This window comes from Nomia melanderi, chromosome 8, assembly GCF_051020985.1.
Source record: "Nomia melanderi isolate GNS246 chromosome 8, iyNomMela1, whole genome shotgun sequence".
Classification (NCBI taxonomy): Eukaryota; Metazoa; Arthropoda; class Insecta; order Hymenoptera; family Halictidae; genus Nomia; species Nomia melanderi.
Window position 1 is genome coordinate 17,429,164 of NC_135006.1, and position 18,772 is coordinate 17,447,935.

Below are 18,772 nucleotides of genomic sequence, written 5' to 3' on the forward strand. Positions count from 1 at the left end.
AGTCTGATCTCGGCAGAGTGTCGGCATTCGTCCGCAAAGGGTTAACCCTTTGAACTCTGTAGGCTCCAATATTGCACCAGTTATAATATTAAACACCTTAATAAATCTTAAAGAAACTACCCCAAAATTATTCCATTTCCCACGCATCCAAATTTTCTACTAAGGAGAATAAACGATCTAAGAAACGTTACAGCATCTAATTTTCGCTAAGAATACTATAAAAATTAGTAGCAGTTGCTAGATTACAAAACCATCCGGAGTGCTAAGGGTTAAACGCGCCCGGGGCCGTGTCTGCAGCGAGAGGCGCGCGTATCGATGGTACCGTACCATTCTGATCCAGAAACACCAGCCCCCCACCTGCCCCGGCGACGCGTTCCGCTTTCCATTTCTCTCTTTTTCAGTCTCAGCCGCGGGTCGATGAGGACGGAGCCGTCGCCGGAGACGCGCATGCGAGCTAACCCACCCCCATCACGGATCAATACGCAACCAGGCCACCTACTCTCTGCTCCCGCGACGCTCGAACACCATGCAGGTGCGGCCGCGTGCGGGACACAGGGTTGCAACGAGATCCTCGTCTTTTTCCGCTGCGGTTTCAGCGGTTTCTGGTATCCAAGGGTTCCTGCGCCGCCTCGTAAACGGGAATTATGCGAAGGAATTACGAGCTTCACTTTTTCTACCGTCCCTGCGATACGCGAGTCGCTCGGCAGCCGATGCGGTTAGGATTATCTGATTTTTCTGATATTTGTGTGCATAGAAGAGGTAACGTTTTTTGCTGTTTAACACGTTGAATGCCGTGGAAAAAGCAAATCGAATTACTATAATTCACTCAATTAAACGATGATTGTTCTCAAACATTTCTGTATTGTAAATAAAACTCCCCATTGCGGTGCCATTCAGTTTGACGAACGTGCAATGATAAGCCGATTCAGTCAAATGATTTAATATTGTACTTTTTCCATTTTGTGTATTTTGCTCTGTGAAATCTGTGAATCTGTAAAATAATTTTCTCTAGTTTTGTTCTATGGAGTGACATTGAGCTGACATACTTGGATGGCAGTGTTATAGAAGTATTTTTAGTAATTTCCCGCGAAGTTATTTACCGTAAGGCAACCTTTTAAGGTTAGAGGGCAAGGAAGTAGTGCAGCGGAACACGTTTCAAATTGACAATTACATTGGGTGTCTATTCTTCGAATTGAGACTTCGGAATCTCTACACGAACGAAAACACCGGGAAAAAGCAAGAATAACGATCGGACTGGTAAAAGTTAATCCGCGGGATTACACGAACAGCGAACCGGAATATTCCGTCTGCCCCTTGGGAACGTGACGGCTCGCGTCTATGCACAGACACGAACGCTGCCGTTAGAAGTATCAGTTTGATCAAGTTGCCGGTGTACCGGTACTATCATGTAACAACCACGGAAATTACGGATACGTTCATAAACAGGAGCATTGGATTTCCTGTTTGCGTTCTTATTTGTTCTCCCCCGGGGGCGTGCTCGCGCTTTCAGGGTTAATACGCAGGCTGATTGAAATCTATTGGACCCCGTCTTCGTGTGTAACGTGCGGCCAAGTAATCAAGGCATCGTGCGATGGACGTGAAGAGAAGATTTCCGTTGTTGTTAGCTTTTGGCAGTGTTTCGTTGAATTATTTGATAAATTGGTAGTTTAATAGGCGAAGTAATCAAGGCATCGTGCGATGCATGTGTAAGAGAAGAGTTCTGTTATTAGCTTTTGGTAATATTCTATTGAATTATTTGATAAGTTGGTAGTTCGTTTAATACTGAAACTACTGGACGAGTTAAACTGACTGATTCCTGAGTTCCTTTTTTGTAGTTACTGAAAAGGTAACAGACTTCTGCCAATTTCGATAATTTACTATTCATTTCTGGTAATTCTGAATTATAAATCAACCGATCTTCGATTGTTACAGTTTTGTTTCTCTTTGATAGGTTTATTTCTAGGATATATATGCGTGTAGTCAAAAAGTTTTAGAGTTTCAAGAACACTTGAATGCTTTGATTCAGTGGTTCGGAGGAATTAACCTGTTATCGACAATAATTGCAGTAAAGTTTGCTCAGATCTCACATAACTGAATTCTAATTAAACAATTACTTTCGTTAGTCATATATAGAAACGTGATTATTTTAAATTACACTGTTTTCATGGTTTCAATATATTTTCCTAACGCGAGCTGGAAATTCTGTTGCAGAGGGTTAACCGTTATCCACGGAAAAACTATTACTCGTCTATTGTTACTTATACTATTCATTCTATTTATTATAAGACCTATAGTTCATCCATCGAAGATCCGCAAGAAACAAAGGAACGGTCGTTGGTCTGACGAGCGGTTCGCAATCTCCGTCGAAGACAAGCCATAACCGGAGCACAACGGAACGATTAAGGGGAGCATTTGCAACCCCTTGAAGAAACCGCGAAGGGAACTTGACAAATGCGAATTTAATTGGCTCCCCCTGTCCCCGGCGGCAGGATACGGGCGCGCCGGGCCCATTTTGTCTTTTATTTACGCACTCCCGTCCCGTTTCCGCGAGTTTTTGCCCGCCGTTTTAACGACTTCTGCCAGCTTTCCCCGTTTTCTGCGTCGACGAGGGGTGTGCGGTTGGCCAGCAACCAGGTCACCGAGCACTCTCGTCCTCGTTCGCGCGCGCGCGCGCAACGGACACGCGTCGACGGACAACGGGGACATCCTTCGTCCTGGAGTCCCGGCGATTTCTTCGCTTTTCATTCCCGTCTTTCCTTTCAACTCTTCGCTCGACACTTTCGCGCTGGAGACACTCGACGTTTTATGATGAAATACAGGGGACGTTTCGAAGGGACGTTGAGTAGAAGATAAACGCGAATTGAAGGATGGTTAATTGCTCGCGTTGACGTGTTCTATCGTACTGAGATTAACGCTTCGCGGATTGTTCGAAGTGTTATGCTGAATTAGATATCGAATGCTCAACCCTTTGCACTCGAGGGGTGACTCTCAGTCACATGATTCGATACAACAGAACTATGAAGTTGAATATTTAACATTTCAAATAGAAGTTCGCAATGCTACTAATATTTAAATAAAATACCTCTGTCGCTTAATTTATCTATGAATTATCGTTAGATTAGTGTCAAAGAATACGATCTGTATCTCGTCAGAAAACGTTAAATATTTCCATTGAGAAACTTTCGAGTGCAAAGGGTTAATAGTCTTTACTACATGTAATCACGCGTATTAAATGGGATGTTCGATTGGCAAACGCTTAGCAGCCAAACTTTGCTGGATAGAACATCGAAATCTCTATTCCCGAGTTCGTCTAAAACATTTCTCTGCGCCAGTTGTCAAGAATATAAAGTAAAAAATTTTCGTTAGGAAATAATGAGTATTTCTAGTGAGAAGACCTGTCGAGATGAAATGTTCGTATTAGAGAATTGATCTAACGCCTTAACCCTTTGTGGACGAATGTCGACATTTTTCTGAGATGTTCATAATGATTTAATTGAAAACAGCAGATCAGTGCGTTTCCCTCCAATTATCCAAGCGACCGATACATAATTTAACTTCATCTGCTGATTTCCTATATTCCAAAGAATCTTCGCCCGCAAAGGGTTAAGTTCCCACAGCGAGTGACCAATTATCGGAGATGCAACGAAGATCTAAGGACATTAATCGCAGCGGCAAGCATCCGAAGTTGAAACGGTGCACGAGAAGCAAGATTAACCGAACGCAGCCAGGAACAGCAGCGAAGTAGCCTCTGAAATGCAATTACTCGAACAATACTCGTGGATTAACGAGAACAGAGAGTCCGGAGGAATTCAGCGGAGCGTTCCACGGGAATCCCCCATGAACCCCGAACGCAGCGCACGAATCCTGAATATTAGATTCCAGAAATTCCCAAGTCTCCCCCGTAAATCCTCCCCGAGGCGAGGGAAGAAACTTCGGGACACGTTCGCCGGCGGAAAGTCGAATCCCCGGGCACGCGAGCGGCGAGCGTCGGAGGAATTGAATCAACCGTGGACCAAATGTGGCGCGCGCGACCCATCGTTCCGGGGAAAATAGCGTTTGTAGCGTTTGCGAAGATTCGTTGGACTGTTGCGAAGTTGTTTCGTCGAGAAACGAGTATTAACTGATAGGGTGAATTCGAGGTATTCTGGGATTTTCAAGTCACTTTTGATGTTCGATGGGTGTAGAAATAAGTTCAGTGATGGATTTCGAATGCATGTGGTGGATAATATTGTTCAATATTTGAAGGTAGAATATCTGAATTTCAAACATTCCAACTTCTAATGTTCCCATTTTGAATATTCTAATTTGAAGGTCTAAGTGAAAAGATCAATGATTTTTAGAGCCGACAGAACGCTTCTAGCAATGAGCAATGTTTATTTATTATTCTCAACAGTCATCTGCGATCGAAATCCTTCAACGAAGAGCTAATCTCTCCCAATTTCGAATATTCCAAGGCGACGAGTTGGTGATCGATTAAACGAGAAGATACATCGATTTCCAAGGCTATTACGAAGCTTCTATAGCAACGATCGATTTCAAAAATGATTCTATGCTATTTATGTTTGTTATTTATTATTCTTCAGAGTCATCTGCGATCGAGATCCTTTAATCAAGAGCTAACCTGTCCCAATTTTGAATATTCTAATTTCCAATGAATTCGTAGTCGATTAAGTGAAGAGATGAATGAATTTTTAGAGCTTCAGAAATTATTCTATGCTATTTATATTCACGTTTGTTACTTATTCTCGACATTCTTCTGCAGTCGAGATCTTTCATACTCGACCACAGAATTCGGCGTTCGAAACGCGACGCGAGGGAACAATTGCGAAAGCCTGCCGTTAACAAATGCGCCGGTCGTGTATAATGTACACGCGTGTATAAATGTATCCATGTTTGATAGAGCGTAAAAGAGGGCCGGCTAAAAATAGTGGAACTTAGCGAAACTTCGCGCTTTGCCGGTTCCCGGCATTCACAGCCGGCCGTAAAGCGAAAGCTGCTCTCGGCCCGCCATTAAATATGTAAAAGTGAATTCTGTGTCCGTTCGCCGCTGAAAGCGCTGTGCAGGGGTAATTGAAACAGAGTCGTGGATTCGCTCGCTAGCTCTGTTCCACTCGCGTTTATCTCGGCTAGACAGTGGTTGGCAGTACCTGGCATTGGTGTTCATTCAGCAGGATTTTAACACCGGTGTAATGATAATTGATGAACAGTGTAACTATCGAGTATTTCACGATCGATGTGTAATCGTTGTAAACATTATGATTGTTTCTCATTTCTGATGATACATATTTTTCATTCAGCTAGATTCTAACACCGGTGTAATGATAATTGATGAACAGTGTAACTATCGAGTATTTCACACGATCGATGTGTAATTTAGCTTTATATGTTGCAAGCTTAATGTACTTTAAACGGTCTCCGTTCGCAAAGGGTTAATGAACGATCAAAGGGAAACAAAGAATTACATGTTTGAAAAAATAAAGAATTCATCGGTGAAAGAGAAATATAGTTAACTGGTTAAGTCCTCGCGAGTGCTTCGAGTAGATCGAGGACGTCGGTGGCAGACAGGTCTGCGAAGTATCGATTTTTCTACTTTCCCAAAGAATTTTCCTATATTCTGCTCACTTTCTTTTTCCACTATATTGACTAGATTATAAAAATAAGGAGATAATGATGTTCATATAGTTATACGTCACAGGAGATAATGAATGTCAAACGTCAAATGTTAACGTCAATGTTATCGCCAAACAGTAATACGATAATTCGTAGTAACTATCATACAATACGTGAGCTCTTTAACACTAGAACTACCGAGCATTTAATACGATTACTATGCAATTCCTATAAAAATTGTAACAATAGATTATCTTCAGTTTCTTCAGACATTCATTATAGTACTGACATGAAACTATTTATATTCAAAATCATTTCGAATATTCAATGCTTCGAACATATCAGTAATTTCTAAACAGAAAAATCGAAAACAGTCATTTCGACTGGTACGGTAGTTCTCTTGGTAATGAAAATTCCAACGAACAATTGTTTTCCATCCAAGGGAGGACTCTATTCTGTTTCAGCTCGGATCTTCATAAATTCTTGTTGAGGCGAAACGCGGATGGAAAATCTCTGTTCCCCGGCGAACAGAGACGTCCATTTAAATTAATCACCCCTCCCGCAATTTCCCAGGAATTCCTTCTCTCTCCATTTCCCCCGGAGATCCTCATCAATTTTAATCGTTCCCGCGATGAAGCACGGTTCACACATGCCGGCTGTCTCATTACAGGAACGTTGATTATCGGGAAAGAAAGAAAATCGATGTGCGCGTTGTCCGCCAGACGCGTCTGACGAGCGCGTCGACGATCCGAGACGGCCGACGACCGAACTCGAGAATCTTTTGACCGAAGGAAAACGTCCGTCCAGGTGCGCTCGAAGACTGAACAAACAGATGCGCGACAAAGGGAATATTCCCTAGGAATAATTGCGGAGAACGATGCTCGACGTCTACAAACAGTCTGAACAAACAGCGCCGCGGAGTGGAGCGTTTTTTCCGCGCGAAAGCGGAGAATTTCCTAGGAACAATTACCAACGATCCTCGAGCTTTCCCAATGGGTTTAACGAACCGGCGAATCGTCGGGGACGTAATTGTTTATACACGTTTATACGGGTCTCGCGTAAAAAGAGATTGTTTATTCCGAAAATTTTCTGGAACAACTGGTAACTGATCGTCATTGAGATTTAGGGACTTAATTGTTCTAAATAATCATAGATTGTTCTAGGAAAGAAAATGTAAAATAAAGTAAAAGCAGAGGTAATTGGAATTATTATATTTTACTTCTCAGAACTTTTTTCGAACTTCATAGCGACGATATTCGATTATTCTGAATAATCCTAGGTCATTTCTAGTTCTGAGAAGTGAAATATAATAATTCTAGTTACCTTTGCTTCATAGCTTATTGACTGGAAGTTACTGGAATTATTATATTTCACTTGTCAGAACTAGAAATGGAACGATCTAGAATTATTTAGAATATTTCTCTTCTCAGAACTGGAAATTGAACAATCTAGAATTATTTAGAATATTTCATTTTTCAGAACTGGAAATCGAAAGATATAGGATCATCTAGAATAATCGAATGCTTTCATTTTATTTGACTTCAGCAAAGGTAACTAGAATTATTAAGTTTCACCTTTCAGAACTGGAAATTGAACAATCTAGAATTATTTAGAATATTTCACTTCTCATAACTGGAAATCGAACAATCTAGGATCATTTAGAATAATCGAATGCTTTCATTTTACTTCAGCAAAGGTAACTAGAATTACATTTCACTTTCCACAACTGCAAATGGAACGATCTAGGATCATTTCGAATAATCAAATACTTCCATTTTACTTGATTTTAGCAAAGGTAACCGGAATTATTACATTTCACTTCTGTTCCCGGTGGGCAACAGATGCACGCTGGCAGCGTCAGAACGCACGAGGAATGCATCAGCTGGTCGGCAGCGTGGACGAAGAGAGAGAAAGAGAGGGAGATGCACGCGGCGCACCGGCTGGCCTTGCACGCACGCACCCTCACGCGTTACTCACGCCGAAGAGGAGGAGACCTGTGACGTCACGCGTGCGTGGGGCACAGGGCGTTCTACGAATTGGGTCAAGAGGGAGAGATTGGTCGTTTAACTTGAGCGCGTTCCGCTGCGCTCCGAGCTGACGAGCGAGCCGACGGAGACTTCTTCGAAGACACCTCGCGATCGGTCCCGGAAATCGCGTTTTCATGGTTTGCCGTCTACGTTCATGGATATAGAGCTTAACCTTTTCATCGTGATTCGTGGATACCATGCGATCCATAGGAAATCGAATGATCCGAGTTACATTGACGAAGAAACGAGGCAGCAAGGTTTATAGAGATCCTCTCAGATAGTTAATTTATTAAATTTCACTGGAGTTATCGCGATGAAAAATTTTAATAGATCGTTGATCGATTATAATTATCAACCTCGAAGAGAGATTCCTTCGATGGTTTTTGAGGAAACTCGGAGTGATTACTTCAATCTTACCCTAACGATTTTTAGTTAACCCTCTGCACTCGAGAGGTGACTTAATAAGTAACTTAACATGCAACTTGATAAGTAACTTAGAATTCGGCAGTCCGCAACTTGCAATCGAGGAACGTCGCGATTTCACAGGAACGAGATTGCCACGCCATTGTGTCCAGTCGCTTCAAAATTGGTTAAAAGAAAATTCATTCCGTAAGCTGGTAAATCAACGATCGAACCTCGTTCCACGGTTTCCAGCGGAGAGATTCGATCGTGAATTACGGGGAATCGCGGAGCTCGCGTGAGATCCCGATTCGCGATCAGGTCGATCGCGGCGGAAGACCGACTAGTGAACGCGCACGCGAGAAGACCCGAATCAGAGGCACGCGATCCAATTCCTTCAAGGTAAACGACGTTAGTCCTGCGTCGAACCAGTTCGTTCTGCTGTTATTACACTCCCGATTCCTCTCACGGTTTTCGTTTAACCGATTCCACGCGTTCAGCCCTGAACTGAAGCCCGCGAACGTTCGAGTCTCCGGCCTACGGACTCATCGTGCTAACTTCGAACTCCGTTCTCGTTCATTTTCTAGAACGAACATCATTGAAAGCCATGATGGTTCTCCATTTCTCGACACGTACAACATGGACACCATACAATTCGACGAGCGATTCCCTTGTTAACCCTTTGCACTCGAGAATGTTTTTCTCAACGAATATCCATTATTTTCTCATGAAATGTCAGTTAATATTTTTGCAATTGACATAAAGAAATACCTTGCATGAATTAAGCGACAGAACTATTTTATTTCGATGCTCCATGTGTTCGTACATTGTATAAAATTTAATATTGAATTTTCAACTTTGCAATTTTCTTGGGTGCAAAGGGTTAATGAATCTTAAAGAAGCTACCTTAGAATTATTAGATCTTCTACACATCCAAATTTTGTACTAAGGAAAATAAAAGATCGAAGGAATGTCATAGCATTTCTCATATTCGCTAGGAATACTATAAAAATTAGTTGCAGTTACTGATAAATTACAAAACCTGGAGTTCTAGTCGTTAAGAAGCTGCGATAATTTCGTTATTCAAATGAGAGATCGATACTCGGTTTCCCCTCGTTTCGTTCAAGATTTCGATAGACGATTCAATGCGTTATGCAAAGAATTTCGAAAAATCTGAGACGCTCGTTTGTTGAATGATTACTAACGCTAAGCTGGCAAAGGCAAAATCAGCCGTTCGCAATATTTGGAAAGGGTCAAAGGGTCAACGATTCGTATGTAGGAACCATTGTACGCGCCGCGCGCGGCGTTCGCTGTTTGTTGACGTCCGTTCGACGGAACGCGATCGCGGGTCGAGGTTCCGCGATTAAAATTGGATTTCCCTCTATTCTTGGCCGGCCCTGAGAGTCTACGAGGCGCGAGTGTATTTCTGTGCCACCCGTTGGCTGCGCGGCCCGCCGAAACTTTGCATCGGGTGTCTAGAGAGAAATAGGTTCACAGGAAATGCTCTCGACTCTTCGATACTGTTGTTTACGTTCCGAGAAACGGGAAACTGTCGGACAAGTCGACAAATTCGTTGACTTCGAGCAGATGAAAATGGACATTTATTTACTTTATGATTGATCATTGAATTTTTAATAGAAGGTTGAGTGTACTGTACACTGGAAGATGTTTAACCCTTTGCACTCGAGAGGCGCCTTTCAGTCGCCATTCGATTTGACCGAACGAAATGGTAAAATTGAAAATTCAATATTAAATTTTCTATAATGTATCAACACACGGAACAAGAAATAAAATAGTTTTAGTATAACCAATTTATACAAGGTATTTCTTTCTGTTAGTAGCGAAACATATCATTGCTACTCCACCAGGAAATAATGAACATTTGTTGAGAAAAATAAGGGTTAACCCTTTGCGGAGGAAGATTCTTTGAAATACGCGAAATCTTCAGCAGATGAGGCTAAATTATATATCGGTTACTTAAATGATAGGAGAAACAGAAACTATGCGCTGATTTCTTGGTGTTCGAGCGATTAAATCATTTGTTTGCGACTTAATCTTCCAAATATGAACGTTTCATCTCGCCGGAATGTCGACTTTCGTCCGCAAAGGGTTAACAGAGGAATATAGAAATCGTTGCTTGCACGGAATTAATGAAATGTTTACCGTGTACGCGCATTCTGCAATCACACCTCAATTAAAGTAACAACTCCGTTATTATCGCTTGCGACACTTGTCCACCTAATTCCTGCCATCCGTTGTATGAATTATTTATGACTCAAGCTAACGAAGCAAACAATGCGCTCCGTTCATTCAGCTGTGAGACTGAACAGTTCAATTAGACTACCTGCTAATGTACGATACAGAATGTTAATTAGATTAACATTCGATTTTCCTGCTATCAAATGATTTTCGTAAGTCTCCATATTCAGGAACATGTTTCTCTTGTGATTAGATTACAAATGATTCCAACTACTTGAATTAACGATTGATCGAAGCGTTCAATATTTATAATTACTAGAAAATTCATTAGTTCCACTTGCACGTTACAACATGTAGCAATAGAAAATAAGAATAGTCTACTGTCATGATTTGTATAACGGTTACACAGAAATCGCGCGGAATACTCGATGGTTGCACTGTTTGCTATCAGATTATCGATAATTAATTGTTACAGACGAATTAATGGGATCGGCGATAAGAACAGAGAGCAAAATCAGCGTTTCCATGTAACGAGACTCGGTTCTGCGCGCGCCGCGACCGCAGCCGGTGCCACCCGCGCGGAATTCAATTACGCGGCGAGCGATTGATTTTCATTACGAAACCAGTTGCGCCGGTATCGCGACGTATTAATTATGCGCACGTCCACGAAACACGCGGAGCGTAAATGTATATTCGCAGGCGTGTGCGCGATCGGTAAACGCTGATCGCGAATGTTGCAACCGGGCCGACGTCGATTTCGTGAAGTTCCTCGTGGACAATGAACCTGATGATCTCGAGCGAACGTTCACCACGGTGACCTTAATCGTTAAGGGTCGCAGGAAATTTCGGGTTTCACGGATCGAACGAGGAGGACAGTTTCTTATCGAATGGCAATGGAACTGAGGTTGAAGTGAAATCGATTTGATATGAATTAGAGATAAAAGTGATATCAATTTAAGATCAATTTGATACAAATTGGAGATAAAAGTGAAATCAATTTAATACAAATTTGAAGTAAAAGTGAAATCAATTTGATACAAATTGGAGATAAACGTGAAATCAATTTGAGATCAATTTGATGCAAATTAAAAGTAAAACTGAAATCAATTTGAGATCAATTTGAAACAACTTTGAAGTAAAGGTGAAATCAATTTGAGATCAATTCCAGATGACGTTGAAACAAGTTCAAAAGAAACTCAGAGATTAGAAATAAAAATCTGCAAGCAAATCGGAAACCCTCAACAATTTGAAATACGTTTGAAATCAAAGTGAAATCAATTTACCATCAACTTGATAGTCTGAAATAATATCGAAACAACTTTGAGATAAAAATCTGCAAGCATAAAGCAATAGTTTTCCAGTACTTAATCGTTTCATCAATAAGAACAATCTTAATCGGGACATTGAACATTAAATTCACAAGTTACAAGAGATCATTAAAGATTCGATGGTCGTAGCAATAATTGTTCATCGAAGACTCAGCGATTTCCGAAGACCGGGAAGCGAGCAATCGGGAAAGCAGCATCAGCCACTGATTTGCTGTCCCTCGCCGCGGCGCGGCGCGAGACAACACAGAGCTTCAGCCTCGAATTAACCAATTAAACGATCGAATCGAATTAATCCAATGAACCTTCACCTCGAAACAGTCGTACGCAAGTGCGGAACGATTACGAACGCGAACGAGAATAACCGTGCGCCCGTGAACCCTTCCAGGAAAATAATCGATCTATTCCTGCGATGATTTTTCAGTCTTCTCCAAGTTCAACAACTCGTTCGCGGATCATCTCAAACGGCAGAATTCAAAATTCTTCTCGCGATCGAAAAGTAAGCACCACGTTCTACGTACTTTTGGAAATTAAATATGGAATAATCAAAAGATTTCAGTAAAAATGTCGAATGTGACTGAAAGTCGCATCGTGGTTCGATTAGGGTTAAGACGCCTATATTTGGCTCTACAATAAATGTTTAAAAAGTTCTTCGTTTTCCAATGAGAATTCATTTTCGGTCTGCTATAATATTAACTACTTCAATGAATCTTAAAGAAACTACCCTAAAATTATTCGATCCTCCACACATCCAAATGTACTAAGAAGGAGAATAAAATATCGAAGAAATAGCATTTCTCATTTTCGCTAGGAATACTATAAAAATCATTTGCAGTTGCTGATTACAAAACAACCTGTAGTGCCAAGGGTTAACCCTTCGACGAGGTTAACCCTTCTTCGAAACATACAAAACCTTCAACACATGAAGCTAAATCGTACATCAATCGTTCAATTAATAAAGAAAGAAAACTACGTGCCGATCTCTTGCTATTTCCCTAATTAGATCATTTGTCCACGACTCAGTCTTCCAAATCCGAACATCTCATCCGACCGAAACGTCGAAATCCGTCTCCAAAGGGTTAAACGTACATGTTCGCATCGAGCAAGTAAGAATTCCATGTTTTCCATTGAATAGCAAGTTACGAGAATTGATATTCCATTGGATATTTCGCTGCGACGCTCGAGGGGAACCCCTGTTGCAGCGGCGGGCAGTGCCGTAGCTAGTCGGCGGCCTCCCCTTGGTTCCGCCGAGCGGCGAAAAGGGGCGGCAGCCGGGCCGCTCGCGCAATTGCATAATAAATCGATGCACAAAAGGGCCCGCACGCCGGATAAAGCGAAACGTTCGATGAATTAACGACTACCGTTCCACGCGGAGCCACGTCACTCCGCCCGCGCGTGTGTGTGCGTACGTAGTAACAGGCGTACGTGTGACGCCACCGTCTAACCGGCCAGCCGAATTATTGCGTTGCATGGCAAACATGTCACGTGATTTCTCGTTGCTCCTTCTTTCTCGTCGCTCCGATGGAAATGTCTCTCCCGGGATTAGCGGATTAACGTTTCTATAAAAAGGCTATTATATTTGTTACTCGTATTACTTCCTTTTAACTCTTCAAAGGATTTTTTAAATTTCTCTAAAATATCAACTTCAGTGACTGGAGCTATTTCGAGTTGCCTTTCGAACTATGGCGAACATGTGGTTTCTCATCGCTCCGATGGAAATGTTTCTCCCGGTAAATTAACCGAATTAACGTTTCTCTGAAATACTATTATATTCATTGCTCGTATTATTTTCTGATTTCAGTGTTCCGAGATCGGTAAACTAATCGAGTTAACGTTTCACTAACAAGACTGTTATATTTATTATTTACACAACGCGATTCGTTGTAGCATTGTTTCCTTTTACTTTTCCAAAGGATTCTTCTAATTCGTTTCTCTAAAATATCAAATTTAGTGATCGGAACTACTTCGAATTATCTTTCAGTGTCTCGAGATCGGTAACCGAATCGAATCAACGTTTCTCTGAAAAGACTGTTACATTTATTATTTACACAACGCGATTCATTGCTGCATTATTTCTTTTCACTTTTCCAAAGGATTCCTCTAATTTCTTTCGCGAAACCACTGCAACGTCAGCGAACCAAGTATCTCCAGAATGATCTCTCGAGGCGCGGGAACTAGAGAATTTCTATAACAGTTGATCGAGTTTACGATTGCCCGGATCTTCATTGTTGCTAGGATTCTAAGTAGACGCTCGTTCGCTAGAAGCTGCGAGTGGACTGCATCCAACGAAAGGAGGCCGTTCAACGTCCCTGATTCCCATTAGTACCTGCCACCATCGAACCTCTAATTAAGCCGACGAAAATCCTTCGATCGATTCGAATCGCCGACGAACGATCACGGTCCGTTGCAGACGACGACGAAGTCGAACGAGAGGCTCCGTCGTTGCAACAATGACAAAATTCAATATTTAAACAGCCTCCGGGTGCTCGCCGAAACGGTAGCCGACGCGTTCCGTCTGCCGGTACGAAGATCGGCAAATATTGCAGCCGAGAAATCAGCGAGCGGCTGGATCAAGCTGGTTTTTGTCGGTTTTTCGGTCGAGGAAGTTGCGTCACCTGGCGCGTTCCACGCCCTCGAAACACGTGAACCGAATCGGCGGATAAAAAGGAAGGAAAATGGGAAAGGGAGAATGGACGCGAGGAAAATTAGCGATAATCGGCGAATAGATCGTTTGGGTTGAGTCTGGAAGTCACCGATGGAATGATATCGATCGATGGATTCGTTTGATGTGTTCATAGGATAAGTATGCTGATGGAATAGGCTCGTGAGACCGGTACCCTAACTGCCACGACAAATATCCGTCGACGAATCGTGGAAATTGACACGCGTACCGCGCTAACACGGAAAATCAACTATTAGAATCGGTGAGAATTAAATGCGTTTTAGCTGATCGTGGGATCGCGTCGGACGAGGAATTCACCCTTCGTCTTGAGGAGATCGGTGAAGATTTTGAATTGAGGTTCGTGGATGTAGATGTTTGATTTTGTGCACCTTGGATTGGGGATTGTCTTTCTTGAAATTGGGAGATCGAGGAATGGGGAACTGAGATTGTTAAATTGAGAAATTGAGTTATTGGAATATTCTAAGATTGTAGATTGGGAAAGTGGTTGTAATTACAAAATTGTGGAGTTTCAAATTGGATAAAATGTAAATTTAGAAATTTCCTAACTTCGAATTGGCAAAATGTACATTTGAAAGTTCCAAGGCTTCAAATTATGTAAAATATAGATTTCAAAATTCATATACTTCAAATTGGACAGAATGTGAATTTCAAAATTCCTACACTTCAAATTAGCAAAATATTTATTTCAAAGTTCCTACACTTCAACTTGAACAGAACGTGAATTTCAAAATTCCAAGACTACAAATTGGCAAAATGTACATTTCAAAATTCCTACATATCAAACTGGCAAAATATACATTTCAAAGTTGCTACACTTCAAATTGAACAGAACGTAAGCTTCAAAATTCCAAGACTTCCAACTGGACGAAACGTAAACATCAAAATTCCAACATTTCAAATTGGGCAAAACGTAAATTTCAAAATAACTACAGGGTTGCGTAAGAGTAACGCAGCAATGGAAATCGCGACGAGAAAAAGGCAATCCCTGTGCGGGCCAACGACCGTCGGACTTACTTCGCTGAGGGGGGAAACATTGGTTTAACCGAAGACCCGCAAACGCTCTAAGCAGAAGTCTTTGAAGAGGCTATTACGGCATTCGGACATCTACGGGATCTACATCGATTCCTTCGTTCCTCGTGACCAATAATTCTACGATCATTAACGAACAACACACCGAGAACATCACAGGCGTAGAAAAATTCATTTCATCCCTTAAATTTCATCCCCTATATAAATAATATATATATATTAATATATATATATATTTAACAATAGCTCTTCTCACGTTTGTTTCGTGATTGATAAGATTGTTTAATTTTATTAAAAGAAGCCGTTTTCAGCTGCGTTCCGTCGATTTCGAATTGTTTCGAATCGAGCTGTTTCGCGTGATCGCAAGAAGAATGAGATTTCTATTTTCGTACCGGCGCAGCGTTTCACTGTTGTCTTCTCGGAAAGAGATCGATCGCCTCCATTATCAATCCCCCGCTCCTCGTTTTTCGCTGTTAAGGCTCAATTAATGCATGACGTATCGCCACGCATGAGAAATTGATCAATGACGTGCCTATGATAATTATCCGATGACCAGTGCACGTCTTGCAATTAACAGATACACTTTCGACATTCGTCTAGATGCTCTCTGGTTATTTTTTTTAAGCTTGAATCCATCTGGTAGTTAACCGCAATAATTGTAGAAGAAAAATTCAACCTTAGATCGATCTTAGTTACTATGAGCTGCTAAAATTCTATTAATTAATTCATGATTTGCACGTTTGTGCAAAGTGGAACACGAATGACCAATCAATATATATTCTCATTAGGTATCAAAAATATTTATTTGTTAGATATTCAATATTATAATTGGTGCGATATTGGAGCCTACAGAGTTCAAAGGGTTAACCCTTTGCGGACGAATGTCGACATTTCGGTTACTTTCAAATTTTTGTTACTCGAACAGCAAGAGATCGTCACGTAATTTCCTTTTCTACATTAATCAAACGTTTCATATATAATTCAGCTGTATCAGCTCAAGATTCCCTACATTTCAATCTTCGTCCGCAAAGATGCTTCCAAGATCCCATCTCCGAATTCTCCGAGCAGCCGGAACAGAAACATCGACGAGACTGCCTCGAAATAAGGAACAAAGATTCGAAGTTGCACGTGAATGACACCGATCGATAGCTCGCAGCCGAGGAGCGAGTATTTCCATCGACCTGGCAGGGGCAAGGGGTGAAAGGGAGAGGATCAACCCCCCTCGCAACGGAAAGCCACAAAGGGGCCTAACCGGGGCTGCAACGGCGCGCTCCCATCGGGGTTAAAGTCTCCCGGAGAGGGAAGTCGGCTCGGAAATAAGGTCCTTTAAATACGACACCGGCCGCCGAGATTGCGGGACAGGTCGCCCGCCAAGAAGAAGTCGTCCCGAAGTGCATTCGGAATTCGTGCAACCGCCAATAATGGGGAAACTTCGCGGACTGCAGGCTGTTTAAATATTTCGCGTTTATAGGAGTGGGCCGTTTCACTCGGGATTGAAAGAAACGGCTGCGCGCGAGTTCAATGGTAATTACGCTGGGAAATATCAATGGAGAGTGGACAAGAGCAGTTGAAAGTTCGCTTTCTTAGGGAATCGAAGTTTGAACAGCAGTTTCGCGCGTACTCTGTTTAATAAGCAAGATGGCATTATTGATATTTTTTTAATTGGTCGAGTGTTGGTTTTACTAGAGGATAGTTGATAGGAGAACGTTATGGTAGGTGCATAGTGAATTTGATTTAAGAGATTTAGACGATAGTGACTCGATTTCATGCAGTGGAAGTATCGAATTTGATATTTAAACCACTCCGAAGTTTTTCACTGGAAATGTTTCAACATTTTCTGATGAGATGAGGACGATATTTTGTAAAACCGACTCGACGAAAGATTCACGTGAATTGACGGACAAAGCTATTTTACGTGAATGTTTCTCAGATTGATGCGTTATATGAAGTATAATATTAAATATCAAACATAGCTTTACTGTAGGAAATCAAGTGGCGACTGAGACCTCCCGAGTTCAGAAGGTTAACTAGAACTACCGAATATTTAATACGACTAATATGCAATTCCTATAAAAATTGTAACGATAGATTATTTCCAGCTTCTTCAGACATTCATTGGAGTATTTAAATGATATTTATTTTTACCGTCATTTCAAATATTGTTTACCACTTAGCCAACCGAACGGGGAGATCTCCCACTTTTCACTTAGCAACGCATTGCCGTTTATTCTGTTTACTTTCTGTTGTGGTTGTTCAGTAAATCTTGAACTGCAGTTACAAGAGTACGTATCGTAGTAACCAAATTTTAAACGCCTAGTAAACCTAGTGTTGAGAAATACATTGTAGGGCAAGGGGTTAGAACTAAGGGTTGTCGAGTGTACGGCTACAAGGACAACTGGAAACAGGGATGAAGAACCGAGTGAATTTTCGGTGCTCGGGGCAAGGGTGTCGAAACGGAAAGCGGAGGGAACGCAACGCCGCGCGGAGAGAAGGTGGAACACGTTGGGGTAGAATTCGCCGAGCGTTATCATCGGAATCGAAATGTCAGAGGAATTATAAATAGGTTAGGATCGATAGGCAGCCCAGAAGGCGAGCTTGGGCGCCATCTAGTCTGCGGCCCTTCCACCTACAATCCCGACTGTCTTCGCCAACCCCTATTAATGGACGTTCGATGCATTCCCCGGCGAGTTTCTTGTCGATTTAAAAGGCTTCGATGGCTTTCGATCCACCTGCCACGGGGAAAAGAGTCTACCCCTTTGCCAGGCTGTATTTTCAGTGACCTACAATCACTGAATCTCTTTTCTGAAAGACATCGAGAGTACCAAAGTTGCGACGGAATTGTTATCAACGTTTTCTGAGAGACACCGGATGCGACAGAATTGTTGTCAACGTTTTCTGAGAGACACTAGATGCAACAGAATTGTTATCAATGTTCTCTGAAAGATACTAAATGCAACAGAATTGTTATCAACGTTTTCTGAAAGATACTAGATGCAAAAGAATTGTAATCAACGTTTTCTGAAAGACACTAAGAGCACAAAATTGTAACAAAATTGTAATCAACGTTTTCTGAAAGATACTAAGAGTACCAAAATTGCAATAGAATTGTAATCAACGTTAGATTCCCTTTGCACTTTCTGTGAACTGTGAACGCAGAATTGTTCTGGAATAAGAAAGTGAATATTCATGATACAAATGAGTTGCAACGTGGATGTTTAACGATTAGGAACGATGCAATTGATTAGAATGAACGATTGTTGATGGATTCAATGGTGTATTCTGTGCGAACGACTGTTTTGCTTGAATATTTCCTTCCCTTTGAACTTTGAGGAATAACTGAGTACTTGACATGCATCGAAATAGTATGAGAATTATAGAAACTTCATGGAATCCTAAAAGAAACCTGCACTATTCTGAAGTTCGTGAGAAATCGTCAGTTGGAATGACGTTCTGTTCCAGGAGATCCGGGAATAATGAATTTTTTCGACGTGCAATCACCC

General features: G+C 41.6%; 1 protein-coding gene across 9 annotated transcripts in view; it reads right to left on the minus strand.

The window, feature by feature from the left end:
- Positions 1–18,772, minus strand: part of Atpalpha (sodium/potassium-transporting ATPase subunit alpha) — a 144,776-nt gene that overhangs the window by 38,733 nt on the left and 87,271 nt on the right. The gene's annotated exons all lie outside the window — the stretch shown is intronic.